This window comes from Rhipicephalus sanguineus, chromosome 8 (genome assembly GCF_013339695.2).
Source record: "Rhipicephalus sanguineus isolate Rsan-2018 chromosome 8, BIME_Rsan_1.4, whole genome shotgun sequence".
NCBI classification, from domain to species: Eukaryota; Metazoa; Arthropoda; class Arachnida; order Ixodida; family Ixodidae; genus Rhipicephalus; species Rhipicephalus sanguineus.
The window spans coordinates 7,937,138-7,951,003 of NC_051183.1; the positions used below are offsets into that span (position 1 = coordinate 7,937,138).

The following is a 13,866-nucleotide window of genomic DNA, read 5'->3' on the forward strand; positions in this document are numbered from 1 at the left end:
TGTGGATGTAAGTTTGACTTGCATGCAATGAGATTGACATGTATGCAAATAAGATTCTAACAGCTATAGCACCACCGGTACCAATGAGGGATCTAACAAAAGAAGCATTACTTAACAGAACCTACCTTGGCGTCCATCTCTTATTCTTTTATTCAATGAGTTTTTAAAATCACAACTTGATTGTTAGCACAAATTCTTTCTAAGGTGTTCTTTCCCATCCCGTACATTACCTATTTCTTTGTATTGTTTTTTTTTTCCTCTCTGCTTAGTGCAATATGTCTTTAACATGCTGCCAAGGTAAGCTCTCTTTTTTATTCTTACCTTTAAATGTTTGCATCATTTCCGCTTCTGTTTACATAGTCATACTTATATTCAATTCCACTAAAGCTTCCTGTTATGTCAAGGCGATGTTGAGAACAAATATATAATAATCTGCACGTGCTTGGAGTATGCAGTAACAAAAATTCTGCTTACTACTTAGTAAAATAGCGAAATTGAGTCTGCATTATAATAATGTAAATTATTAGCAGCCATCTTAAAGATGTTAGCAAAGGGATTCGAGAAACACTGTTACATTAAATGCTCAGTTTTTTCTCATGAGCGTCCCAAAGAGCCATTTTACGCTATTTCCACGAGCACTGAATTTTATGTGAGCTTACATTTATTTGTTTATTTATCTATTTATTTATTTATTTATTTATTTATTTATTTATTTATTGTAGTGGGCAGAGATTATGAAGCACAAATTTAGTTATAACAGGGGAAAGAAGAAGGATAAAGAGATTGTGCTTTGGGTCTGTGCACGGATGTCGTGGAATGTTACATTTATTTATTTATTTAAACATACTGGGGATTAACACTTTGGTCCAAGCAAGAGAGGCAAAAGAAACATCAAGTAAACCATAAGAGCAAGAATAAGAAAGCAGGAGTTCATTGCATTAAACACTCATCAATACGCTAAAAGAGACAGCATGTCTGAAACAAAAACAATAAGAGTACATTACATTTGAACACTAAACAGCAAAGAGATATTTTTCCACTGATGTAGCAAAACCTCCAGTTGCGAAAATCTACTTTGGTAGTGAATTCCAATCTAACTGTCTTGGAAAAATAACTGTGTTTGTAAGCATTGGTTCGTGCAAATATGGGTGCTAATGATCGATCAAATGCTTAATTATCATAACTAGTTACCCACCGCAGTGGTAATGGTGCATGACTCCCGGCAGCACCGTTTCGATGGAGGCAAAATGCTGGTGGCCCGTGTGCTTGTAGTATTTAAGTCTCAGAACCCCAGGGGGTCGAAATTTTCAGAGCCCTCCACTACGGCATCTCTCATAATCATATCGCGATTTTGGGACGTAAAACACAACAATTATTATTAGGTCTTGGGGGTGTCGTCTGTATCGTGCTTCTATACTTATTCACTGTGTTTGATATAGAACCGCTTTTCTATGGCACTTAAATATATTTGTTTTCTTTTCTTAGGCTTCCCTATATGCTTTTGCTGTTACTAATCACCAGGTAGTCGGAGCCATAAGTGGCAATAGTGTGAATAGTGGTGGTGCCCAGCGGCACTTTGTGCAACTATACAATACGTCTGAGACGTTTCTGGGCTACACATGTTCTCTCGTAGAAGAAAAATTGCTAGAAGATTGCACATTGCTGAGTACATCACTAATGAACGCTTTACACCAGCAGATAAGTAGAATACAAAAGCCACTGCAGTTTTATGTCCTTTACGTAAACACGATGCGTCGCAAATAATGTCGCTACCAGCGTTCTTGCTGGTGTGCACCTGTCCAGTGATCCAGTATTGCAAAAACCGTAATATGTTAATGGGCAAGGCAGAACTCCACAGTGGTATTTGCACCATCGTGCGTAAGCTTCTTATTGAAGTCCTTGAGATTAGATGGCAACCCTCTAAGGTGTCGGCAAGCAGAGCAGCGGCTCCCAGCAATTACAAAATCGACAAGCAAAAATCACCAGTTGTTCCGCGTACGAATACAACCGATGAGCAAAGCTCCTCAGAAATAGAACACAAACGACTATGTACGTTTAGAAACTGTTTATTTGCGCCACGTGCCTTGTTTTTTGCGCAACACGCCTTGTTGTTTCCTTTTTTTTCACGCCGCGTGCGCCTTCAGCACGCGCGCCGTTTCATTGTCTTTTTGCCCCGACGCCGCATCTGTGTTGCAGGGAGCTTCGACAGCGACAGCTGGGTGCGGGCCTAAGAAGCTTCGCTCCTAAAAAAACCTCTATCAACGAAGTGTATAACGAGCTGTCATGTTAAGCAGCTAAAGCAACACCAATAAGTTGTCTCGGAATAAAACTAACATACCCCCCCCCCCCCCCTTGAGCAAGAAGTAGAAAACTTCTGAGATACTAACAATATTTCATTCAAATGAAACAAAGTTGGTCCCAAATAATAAATTTTCAAGCAAACATTTCTGTGCATGGGTGTTTAGTGCTACATTTTATTTATTTTATATATATATATATATATATATATATATATATATATATATATATATATATATATATATATATATATATATATATATATATATATTCGAAGTATCTGCAGATACAATTGGAATGTATCGTATCGGATACAGTCAGTCTTGTGGTATCTTGTATCCGTATCTCAATACTTCTTGCCTGAGTATCTTGTATCGTATTGCGATACATTTTCAAAGTATCTTTGCCCAGCCCTGGCTGTGGCCTTCTTCACCATAACAACCACACGACACTACATATACAAAGTGTGCCAGCCAGGATAATTACCATTCCAAAAATAAGCCAGGCCATACTGGAGAAACCCAGATCTATTTTGACCATCCAGGATTTTTTTTTATCATGCGCATAAACTTAACTTTGTAAACACTTTTGCATACCTTCCCCATCTGAATGTGGTAGCCATTAAACCTTGAGCTGAACAGCCCAATGACATTAAGCTACTGAAGCAGGTGATAACTTGCACCAGTTGTGCTAGTTTTAGGAGTAACATGCTGTCACAGGTGTAATGCTGTTTTTACTCTGGTGCACATTTACAAGGAATTTCATAACTGCTTCTGTTGTCTAAAAAAAGCTAGTGGGATACTGGTGCTCTTCATAAATTGCACTATGATTAACAATCTGCACACCATTGGTGTAGCAAGGGGGTGGTTTGGGGGGGCTAAATCCCCCCTCCCCCAAATTTTTACATTATACGAGCACCCACACTAACACATGCATGAACATACACATAGGGGTGCCCACTCCCTGAACAAATTTCTGGCTCTGCCCTTTACTGCACACACTCTCATCCTATTCTACCTGCATCTGCAAGCAATTCTGCATATGCCTTTAAGCAGAAGTCGGAGTACAATTGATGTAGAAAGCCTCACTCTGGACAGGAATGGCCAAGCAGTTCAGGCAGCATGTCAAGGTCGATTTCTGACAGGCATATCATTTTCCAAATGACACGACTGTGTTGCAGGATCGCCTCCACCAGTGCCAGCCACCGCTTACACACACGCTTGCACCTGACGAGACTTGCACCATCCACAAGTGCCAAGATTGGCAGCAGCACCTCATTTGGCACAGCGTCCATGCTCGCTCAGGATGGCTTCACTGAAACGGTTTCAGCATACGTGTTCAGCTTTGAAGTCAACAGTTGGCAATAATGTCTGTTTCTACTTGACCCCTTACAACGACACTAAAGTGAAAAAATGAATCAATTTAAACTGATAAATTATTCTTTGAAAACACTACTGTAGTTAATTTCACCATCATAGGTTTGTTAATATGAAAGAAGGTGAAAGTCAGTGTTTCATTCTTAAATTTTGTGCTGAAATCTCTCTCTGCACATAAACGCCAATGTGACATCATGGATTTCAAAGCGTAGTTTTTTCAAATTTTGGCCACATTAGCTCAACGAAATTTCCTTCAACTTGGTACGTTAGGTCTCGGGCTCCCTAAGTGAGTAATCTTCGGAACTATATGTAGGCACTAGCACGACCTACTATACTCCTGACCTGCCCAGATGTCCCCTCTCCAGCGCCCACATTCTAGTTCATACCTCCTGCCGCTAGGGATGTAACCTACGAGCGTTGTGGCGCTAGTCAGCACCTGTTCGCTGACGTCAGCTTTAACGCTCGTGATGATGTTCCGCCAGCACAGAGCGCTCATATCATGTAATTATTATTCATAAATGCAAAATACTTTGGAAATAAAAATACGGAAAGTGAATTCGAACTTTTTTTGCATTTAAAAGGACACAGCCGTCCTACACTATGCAAGTATACGGCTTCTCACGTTAGTCAACCAGTGCGCAGTAAATACTTAACCGCACAGAATAGCTTACTTGACCCTCGGTCTAAGTTTGCAGAAACAGTCACATAATGCCGGCAGTTCGTCACATAATACAGGCGTTCTTACTCCAGCGCCGTCCAAACGGTCGCAGAGTAGCAGACGAACAGGTTATAGGAAGCGCCACCTACGACAAGCGGTTGAACGAGAGTGGGGACGCGCGCTCCCATAGGACCCCCGATATCTGGGCAGGTCAGGAGTACAGTAGGTCGTGGGCACTAGAAGACGCTGCAAAATCTATGATGCCAGAGTGAGTCACAGAATAGTAGCCTGTATCAGCTGTGTCTAGGAACAAAAGACATAAATACACGTAATTCCAAGCAACAGGACACCAACTGGCCAGTCCGCGAGTAAGGAGAATACTAAGTTACACGAGCCACATCTAAATCTTCTTACGAAAGCCAGCGAGCATTCAACTTGAGGTGGCAAAACACAATTTGTGCAACTATAGAATCTGGCTCGTTAACAATTTATTTGCACATGTAGGTGACACTTCGCGGTTTACTAACCGCGAAGTAACACCTATTCCACCCTGTATGACTCTGCACTGATGCTTATCGAAAAACGCAACTTTCTGTGTTACTGTATTCACAACAAGCCGCTGCGCTACATAGCAAGCCGGCGGTGTGTTCCACGGAGTAGAACCGCTGATATGCAAAAACTGCGGAATGCCAGTGCCTACTCGCCTGTTCTTCAACACTTATTTACAATACCCACACTCGCCGTAGCGTTACAGAGTGGAGTGTTACAACAAGATAGTACATTACTAAGTACACACTACAGCGTCTTAGACTAACAGAGAACTGAGCTGGTTGGCACGTACTCGTGTTAAAAGACAAGGCGTGCAAACACGTACACAAATGAGAAAACATGACACCACAAACGCAGCGCGTATATTCTAAACTTCAGAGTGCAAATTCGGTATGAGACATAGAACGCGCGCGTGCGCGCGCGCACACACACACACACGTAGGACATGTTCCGTATCGAAGTTGCGCTGTGCAGTATCGAATTGTGAACCAACTAGCCCAGCGACAAATTATCTTAAGATGTAGCCTCTATTCACTCTCTTAAGACAATCACACAAAAGCAGCAGAAAACTTCATAAGCGCCACGGTTCCCCCTAAAAACGCAACCTTTGTACACGTCTATGCGGCGTGCTCAGCTAATCATGCGTTGTTAGCAATTCGAACATATGCTGGGAAACTTTCCGCTGCATAGGCGGTACATGCTGCGTCCCCTTGCCTTTCGCAAAGTTTTCCAACCTATGCTCAACATGCACGAACCAACTCGGCCAAAAGAGTGCTTTACGTACCGATTCGGTGTGGTCGTTTGCTGGCAGGCAAAAGAACGTTGCATCAATGAATAGATGCGGTGGCTAGAAGTGAAAGATGAAACTTGTGCGCGCCATTCTCGTCAGCCAAGCTTCAAGAACGCCAAGCGTTCAAATCGAGCGCTCAGCGATCGCTAGGGCAGGGCAGGCGTAGGGCAGGGGTCGGCAAGGATACGTACCCATGACGTACCTGACTTGTTGGGGCGCCACCAAACTATCGGGCGGGAAGTTAAAAATCTGCATCCTTCTAGATCCTTCCTTTCCTCGCCCGCCAGGGTTCCGTATTCTCTGGTGCAAACAGTAAAAACTGCCTTATTTTTTTCTTGGTTATTTTAAAGTGGATTTCATAGCATCTATCCAATTTTACAATAATATTTTTACCGAAATTTAAAAAAATGAAGGTTTTAAGCGTTTACTAATTCGCACAAAACAGTAGTTTTTAAACTCTAAACATGGCGATGATGACGTTTTATGTCCACTTTTGCAGATTGCCGTGCGGTTAAAGCGTGTCTTTCGAGATTCGTTTCTTTCTACTACTCGCTAGGCAAGGCCAACTCCAGCGATTTTTCGAGGTTAGTGGATCTTAATAAAATTCGCCGGGTAGGTTCCTTTTCACGTTCCCGTTATTTATGCCAAATTACAAGCTGGACAGATTCGCAGATTCATTACAAATTGATTCTCCCCATCTGGCTTCCCATAACTATCGGCAACATTGTGTGCGTGACGTCATTTTTGGCAAAAAGGAAGTGACGGCTAGCGTTTCGTTGGCTGGACGTGTGAATTTCAGTTCCTTGTGGTAGCGCGTGCGATCATATACGTGCGATGGGTGGCAAAAACAGAGAGCGAGGAGGACGCCAGCGGCCCCTCCGCGACCGCTTGCGCGCTATTGGTTCTCCTCTTAGGGTCACGTGGCTGGGCACGCGAGAGCGTTTACGAACGCACGCACGCACGGAGTAGTGTTTACGGCTGTTCCATCGTACGGAAGCACCCTCCTCCTAGCCACGCCAGCCACGCGCCAGATTCGCGCCACGCACATGGCGGACGCTCAAGTACGCGCGCCTGTTCCGAGTTCCGCTTGCCCATCTCACGTTGAGCGGGTTTCAATAAACGTGCTTCCGAGTGACATGTTGGACACGAGTACGCCTACGTGCGAAATAAACGCCAGCTCCCAAGCAACATTTTATCCTTGGCAAAATGTCGGCCTGACGTCGCTGGCCAACTGCACTGTCGTTGGCCCAACCTTGGCAACCAACGTAGGGCCGGACTTGGGGATTGACATTGGCCTCATGTGGGCCTGCGTCGGAACCCGACGTAGGCCCGTCCACCGTGGCCGACGATGCCGAGTGCATGCCGCTCGCGGGTTAACCAAGGCCCGACATTACATAAGCGTCGATTTACCGACGGCCGTAGGTCGGTTGCGGACGTTTCTCGCTAGTATTGCTCTGCTTTTTTTTTCTTATTTTTTGTGCGTGTTCTAACAAAACGCATCAGTTGTTTTTCTGGTGTGTTGGTGCGTGTCGTATTTAATGTGAACGGGCAATTTATAGAGGCGTTTAACTCTATCTGAATTAATTACGGGCAGAGTGCACATGTAAGACGGAATTAAACGCCTCTAACGGTCTGCACTAATTAACGTGTTAATACGTAACACACAATAAAAGAAAGACGCGTGAATATAAGTTTTCTCTCTTTAGATGTTTATTTTGCAATTGTATAGGTGCACTAATTTTACATGCAACATTGTTCGCACGGAGCGTTTGCATCAGCCCTTGTGCAACGCAACCGTACAGTCCATGTGATCGCTGCATGATAGCGCTGACATATATATAAGACGGGCGGCATTCTTGCTGGATCGGCTCCCTTCTTTCGGCCAGTTCTCGTGCTCTTAGCCCTGAACACGTACGCAGATGCGACGTTTTAGCGTCGAGATGTGAGACGGTAAATCGCCACCCTCATCGAGATGTGAGACTTGCATTGTTCTTCTGTCGGGAAAGACTGAAAGAAAGAACAATGAATAATACTGTGAGAAAGGTAGACTATTTACTTGACCAGTTGCACAGTCATGTCGCGTCTAAAACTCTATTCACACAACAAACAAAATAATTTTGTCGCTGCACAAATAGAAAAACACTGCACTTACAATAAATGCGAGTGTGCTGAAATTCTGAGAAGTGCTTCAAGCTCCACAGCGCACAAACTAGATAATATGTGGAAACAGAGTGGATCGAGGTTTTCATTGTTGGCTCGTAATGTCACTGGAAAACAAATGGTACAATAAACAGATTAATGAGAACACAATCTTACCTTCAAAGCGGCCGCGGGCCAGTCACATATTGTGCAGTCGGCATTTACAGCATACCTGCGACCAAATTCAATGTGAAAAGCGATTGCGTGAGACTTTTGTAACCAAGCATGCGTCTTACCAGAATTCTTTTCAGTTGGCGAGACCAGCGCAGCCAGTCCTTGTTGCAGCGTTCCCTAGAGAAAACGGCAAAATAGGTCACGGTCTTACAATAAGATGCCACAAATAAAAAACAAGAAAATCTTACATATTTGCCCGTCAACGAAGTCTTAATTGGGTCCACGGACAAATATAACCGCCGTTCGCCTGAACAATTCTGATCTGCCAGCTAGAAGGGACGACCAGATTGACGCATCGATTGTGCTAATGAAATTTGATTTTGTCGCTGGACAAAACTCACCATGCGATACACCGAAGAAATAGAATCTCACTTACGAGTTCGCGTCAAATCCTCGGCAGCGGGAGACGGCCGCGCGCCTCCAGGCAAACGAAATGCTTCTGAGTGCACTGCTTGCCCATGCCCGTCTCTGTGCAGTCACTGTAGTGTGTGTAGAGAGGCTAGCCTCTCTAGTGTGTGTTTCAGCACGTCCTCGCTCGAAAGAGCTACGATTTTGGCGGGAAGGGAACTCAAGCACGCCACAGAGCTTGCTTCCCTCCCAGCGCTGTGACAAAAAAAAAAAAACCGCGAGAGGTCCGGGGTCCGGCGCTCCCCTTGCACGTCCCGCCTCCCTCGCACATTCCGTTCCTCCTTTCAGCACTTGTCCTTCTTTCTGGGAGAGGGCATGTCGTGTGTGCTTTCGCGCGTGCTCTCTCTCCAAAACAAAAACCGCAAGATCCCATCTCACCACTTTTTTTTTTCGGGGGAACGCACGTGTTGCTTATCAGCTCTGTCTGGTGAGAAAAAAAAAAGGGGGCGCGAAATAACATTCTAGGGCAGCGCAAACGCGTCCAAGAAGCAAATCGAATTTGAATTGAACCGTTTTCATTGTTGACACAAAATAGCGTTGGCACCCTAACATTAAAACAAATTAACATGAAAACCATAAACTGAGCATCAGGTACAAATTTTAAAACTCTTCAGAGTGTGCGGAGTATCGAATTCTGGCTCTGCAAGCGACGTGTAGCTTATGACCGCAAAAATTATCGCATTTTACGCTAATTTTATGTTTATTTGGACATAGATGATATTTTTAAATATTCGTATTAACGCATCCGAAGACCTAATCAAGTATGACGATATTCGATTCTATATTCCAAATGTTTAATATTCGCACATATGTAACCATTATATCTGATGTCCTCCCTCTGTCATGCGGCTCGATCAGATCAGTCATATATTTATATTCACGACCGTGCTAAAGCGTGAGCAGTGCTAGCCAGGGGCGTAGCCACGTTAGGGCACACCCGGGCCCGTGCCCCCCCCCCCCCCCCCCCCCCGAAATTTTTTTTTTTTTTGCCATAGCATACAGAGCAGAAAATGACACTCGACCACGTCTGCCTGCTCGTCCCCACTACAGATCAAGGAGGTGCCCCCCTCGAAAAAAATTTCTGCCTACGCCCCTGGTGCTAGCGTTCCAGAAGTACCGAGCTGTTCCACCTAAGCTCATAGAAAAGGCGGGGATCACAATTTTCGATGGACAGTTCAAAATCGTCGATATTTTAATAGAGCCTAGCGCGCCATAGTATCACGATCAAAATTAAATTTCTGTTCGGTACTCGCATTTATTCCCATTTATTGATGTTGTTCAACCAAATGCTTTGCGTCTAATGCATGCAAAGGTGGACATTTTCTTGAGCTTCGAGCAGAAACCGTAAACGCTCAGTACACTTGAAAAGCATTCATGTCGTACCACTGTACATTGAGCATATAAGTGCTTCATCGTAACAGGTCATCATAAGGCTTGAAAGGTGCTCATGACAATGCAGCGGAGGATTCTCGGCGGCCCGATCGCTAAAGGTTCTGAAGTTTCTTGCGAAACAGGTGAAAAACTTCGACATTTAAATTCCGCATCCTAACCAACTCCGTAATTGTACCTTTTCTTATTCACATACTTAATGTGCACATCAGAAATATTCGGCTGGATTTGGGAAAACAGGCACAGCAAACATAGCTTTAGTGCTGGTGTTATTGATTGGAGCAGAACTGCAAATGCGACATCATTCTTAGACAAATGGACGTATAATAAGCTACAAGAACGCCAGATTTTAAGATCACTTCGCAATTCAGCTTTTCATATAATCAGTTAGAGCTTTCGCGCCCCTGAAACACGCATCTGAAATTTTCCGCCAAAGTTGTATAGTCCGCGAGATCTCTATTTCGCACAATTCGTGTGACGAAATTAATATTTTTTTGGGCTCATTATAAAGCAGCCAAAACCTTTCCGATGGGAGAAAGATTGAATTAATTCATTTTCAATAAAGTTTATTACTAACAGATGGTGTAATGTATATGGTCAGTTACAATCAACGTGCCATTTGCAAACTATTTCAGTCAATTCTATACCGCAGCACAATGGACCATTGTAAAGTCACATTAAAGATAAATTAGTGTGATTGCACTTTATTATCCGTTATGTACTTCCTCATGGCAAATACATTGATCTCCAGAGTGTTCAAATCTTGCGATTTCTCAAGGTTATAAAAATATTTTAACGATATGTCTCCAATCGAATAATTCTTCACAACGCCGAAGAACTCCAACTTCCATATTGAGTCAATGCATGCGCTCATCATTATGGCCATCGCATGTCTACTCAGCATCCGATTCATAGCTTAACTTCAGTCAGTTCAGAGCAAAACTCGATGTTATTCCTTAGCCGGAAGTTTCCCTTACGTCTGTGGTTGGCGGTCATTGCTGTTTTCCTTGTTTGACCAAAGGACGTCATCGCGTTTGTAGCTACACTACATGACTTATTCCTCAACATACTGCCCGAACGTTCTCGCGCTTGTTAGCTCGAAACCTAAATGTTGAATTTTGAAGTAAAATTAACCAGTGTTCAACTTGTCACTCGATCAGAGACGAATACTTTTCACCACGTCGCGTTATTTTGCTCTGCTTTCGATAACAACGGCGTTAGATTGATGAGCTCTGCTGACAAATCCTCATCACTCTATGCAGCCGGTGTAAGGCTGGACAAATATATAAATCAATCTAACGGTGTCGAGCAGTGCACCTGGTCCTATGCGGTGCGTCAGCAAGGGACTTGATAATTGAGCTCTCATATGTGTAGAAGCGTACGGTACGCTCACGTTGCGCAGACAGTCAGCCACACACATCGTCAACGGCACGTGAAGCGTCTACTATTAGCAATGTAATTTTATTACTTTTTTTCGTTTTGCATGCGACGCACCGGCGACGGCAGATTACCGCGAGGCACTAGCTATGCATTTGTCTAATGCGTCTTGAAATATAAAGCTACAGCGTCCATAGAATCATAGAAATATAAAGCTACAGCGTCCAGTTTTAAGCACATGTTGCTCCTATGGATAATTATTATTCTGTGGAATAATGGAACTAGTAAACATTTTATTAACATTGATCCAACAGCACAGCAGTGCGCGTTGCGCGTTACCCGCCGCAAATGCTCCATTATATGCGATTCTTTTATACGTATGAGTAAGAAGATTAGACAAATCCGCGGAATGTTTCTCATGCATTTCCATGCATCATATTCGCTTGCTTATCTTTTTGTTTAGTATTTTCAAGACGTATAAAATGACCACAATGCCACTTCTGACTGGCATTATTTCGTATCTTGAGGCAGTGATATCCTAATTGTGCAGTATTTTAACTTCTTTATAATGTAGGTTACGGTGTACCTGCTTTGTCTTTTATTAAAAAACAAGGGTTCATTTTTATTTGAAATGTTGTGCTAAAAGGATGAATGTCACAAACATATACAAGGCGACCTCTGACAAAGTGATGGGACAACAGAAACTTTTCAAATAGGCATATCGGGGAACATACCCGTCGTAACTGTATAGTTCCCTCGTTTCAGCCAGAGCTTATTATCTGTGGGAGGTAAAGGTGTAACTACATTGCACAATAAAAAAAAGATAAATTCGCTTCAACTTAATTGAAAATTTGTTGCTACCTAGACGCACACGCGTAAATTTTGACAAACGCGTCTTTAGTGGTGCTGTTTCGGACATGTGTCCCATGTTCTTATCTTGGCGGCAAAAGCCTGACGGCGGGCCTGCAGATGTGCGGCTTCTTCGAAAGAGGAGGCGGCTCCATGCTGAGAAAGAAAACCGGAGAACAGCGGAAAAAAAGAAAAAAAGAAGTTTCCCTCTCCCCACCGGGACCTTCCGCGGCGCGGGCCGCAGTAGCACATATGTTTCTTTTTTGCTTCTTTTTTTAAATGTGCTTTTCACTCCACCCTCCCTAGCTTCCTTTTAGCGGTTCCTTTTAGGCTGACCCTCTTCTTTCCCGCGCTTTTCCACCTTCTGCGTTTTATTTTCCACAGCACGGGTCTTCAGTGGATCGCCATTGCTATGTGTTCGTTCTAGATCTTGAAAGAATATTTCTTGTTCGTGTATTGGTACTAAAATCTTACATTGCGGCCACGCCTTTTGATGAGTTTTTTTTTTTCACATAGCATATATGGTATTTCCGCTTGCCTGACTCATCCGTCAGCGAAAGATAAAAACTTTTTACTCATTGCGTCTTTCTATCCACAGACTGTTTGGGTGTGCAGCGCTGCTCGGGCAGCACGCAAAAATTTTCATGCTTCATGTTGCCTGTATACAAACGATGCTTCTTTTAGATTATACAGAATGGTTTTTAATGGCCGTTTTAGTTCAGAAATGACATAAATGTATTATGTGAGCTCGGTTTAATGCAACCGGGTGACATTACTTCCACGAAAAAGCAAAATAAATAATCGTCTATCTATATAAAGTTCATTTATGACCTTCAAATTACACTGCCTTACCTACTGCAACTGACTAACTGTAGCCACTGAGTTTGCAATAATTGGAATGAAATCTTACGATTTAATATTTATGCCATAAAATTTGAGGTAGAAGGTTCACTGTTGCTTCAGTCACGTTTATTTTTGTAAAAATCCGTTTTAAGCATCGAACAACGACAAAAGCCTAGTTTAACGCCCATTTATATAAATACTGTCGCACACTTGGCGAATGTTAGGTCTCGAAAAAATCTTTGAAAGTAGATACGCACGCCTGGAGAAACCATGCACGAATGTAATGGCTCGCTATTATTTTTGTTTAGTCAATAATGTATTTAGATTGTTCGCACAAATAATCTCTACCACTTGGTGTAATCAGCTCAAGGACCACAAGTATGTTGTGTGTCACAGGTGATTTTTGTAATGTTTAAAAAATCACACTGTAGGAGTTGTTTACACTTCCTGCAGTGTATTTTATGCTGCCCTAAAATACTACACGCTGTTCGAATCCTCTGCCGGCAACCAAGGCCGGCACGACGTGTTGCCGACTTGTCGCCCCGACAAGCGTTTGGCGCGCTCGGCGTTCACTCGGCGACCAACGGTGGTGCGAATCGTGCAGCCGACCAAGTGCCGACAAGCGTTTGGCGCGCTCGGCGTTCACTCGGCCACCGACGGTGGCGCGAATCGTGCAGCCGATCTAGTGCCGACGTAGCTGGCCGCGCTCCTCCGGCCGACCCTTTTCGGATGCCTGGTGGCTAGTGAAGTCGGTTGCCGACTATTTCCCAGTGATCAGCCAATCGTCGGCAGTCGGCCAGCGTTGCTTGGGAGATCTCATAGCCAATGTAACATCGAACAGGTTTCGATGAGCACGCGGACGTTCACGCGTAAGTTAAACCAAAGTTCTAACTGCCCATCAAACGTGAAGTGCCTCCGCGTCGACCTGTGCACCGACGGCGACGCACACGAGTGGA

At 43.7% G+C, this 13,866-nt stretch overlaps 1 long non-coding RNA gene and 1 pseudogene across 1 annotated transcript; both read right to left on the reverse strand.

Moving 5' to 3' along the window:
• Positions 1 to 5,849, reverse strand: part of LOC119402524 (uncharacterized) — a 261,537-nt pseudogene extending 255,688 nt beyond the window's left edge.
• A 1,261-nt stretch (positions 5,850 to 7,110) lies between these two features.
• LOC119402589 (uncharacterized) lies at positions 7,111 to 8,302 on the reverse strand. The gene is made up of 4 exons (XR_005185837.2): positions 8,233 to 8,302; positions 8,107 to 8,161; positions 7,824 to 8,042; positions 7,111 to 7,678 (listed from the first exon to the last, which is right to left on the reverse strand). It is a non-coding gene; the product is annotated as an uncharacterized LOC119402589 (long non-coding RNA).
• Between the last annotated feature and the right edge of the window lie 5,564 nt (positions 8,303 to 13,866).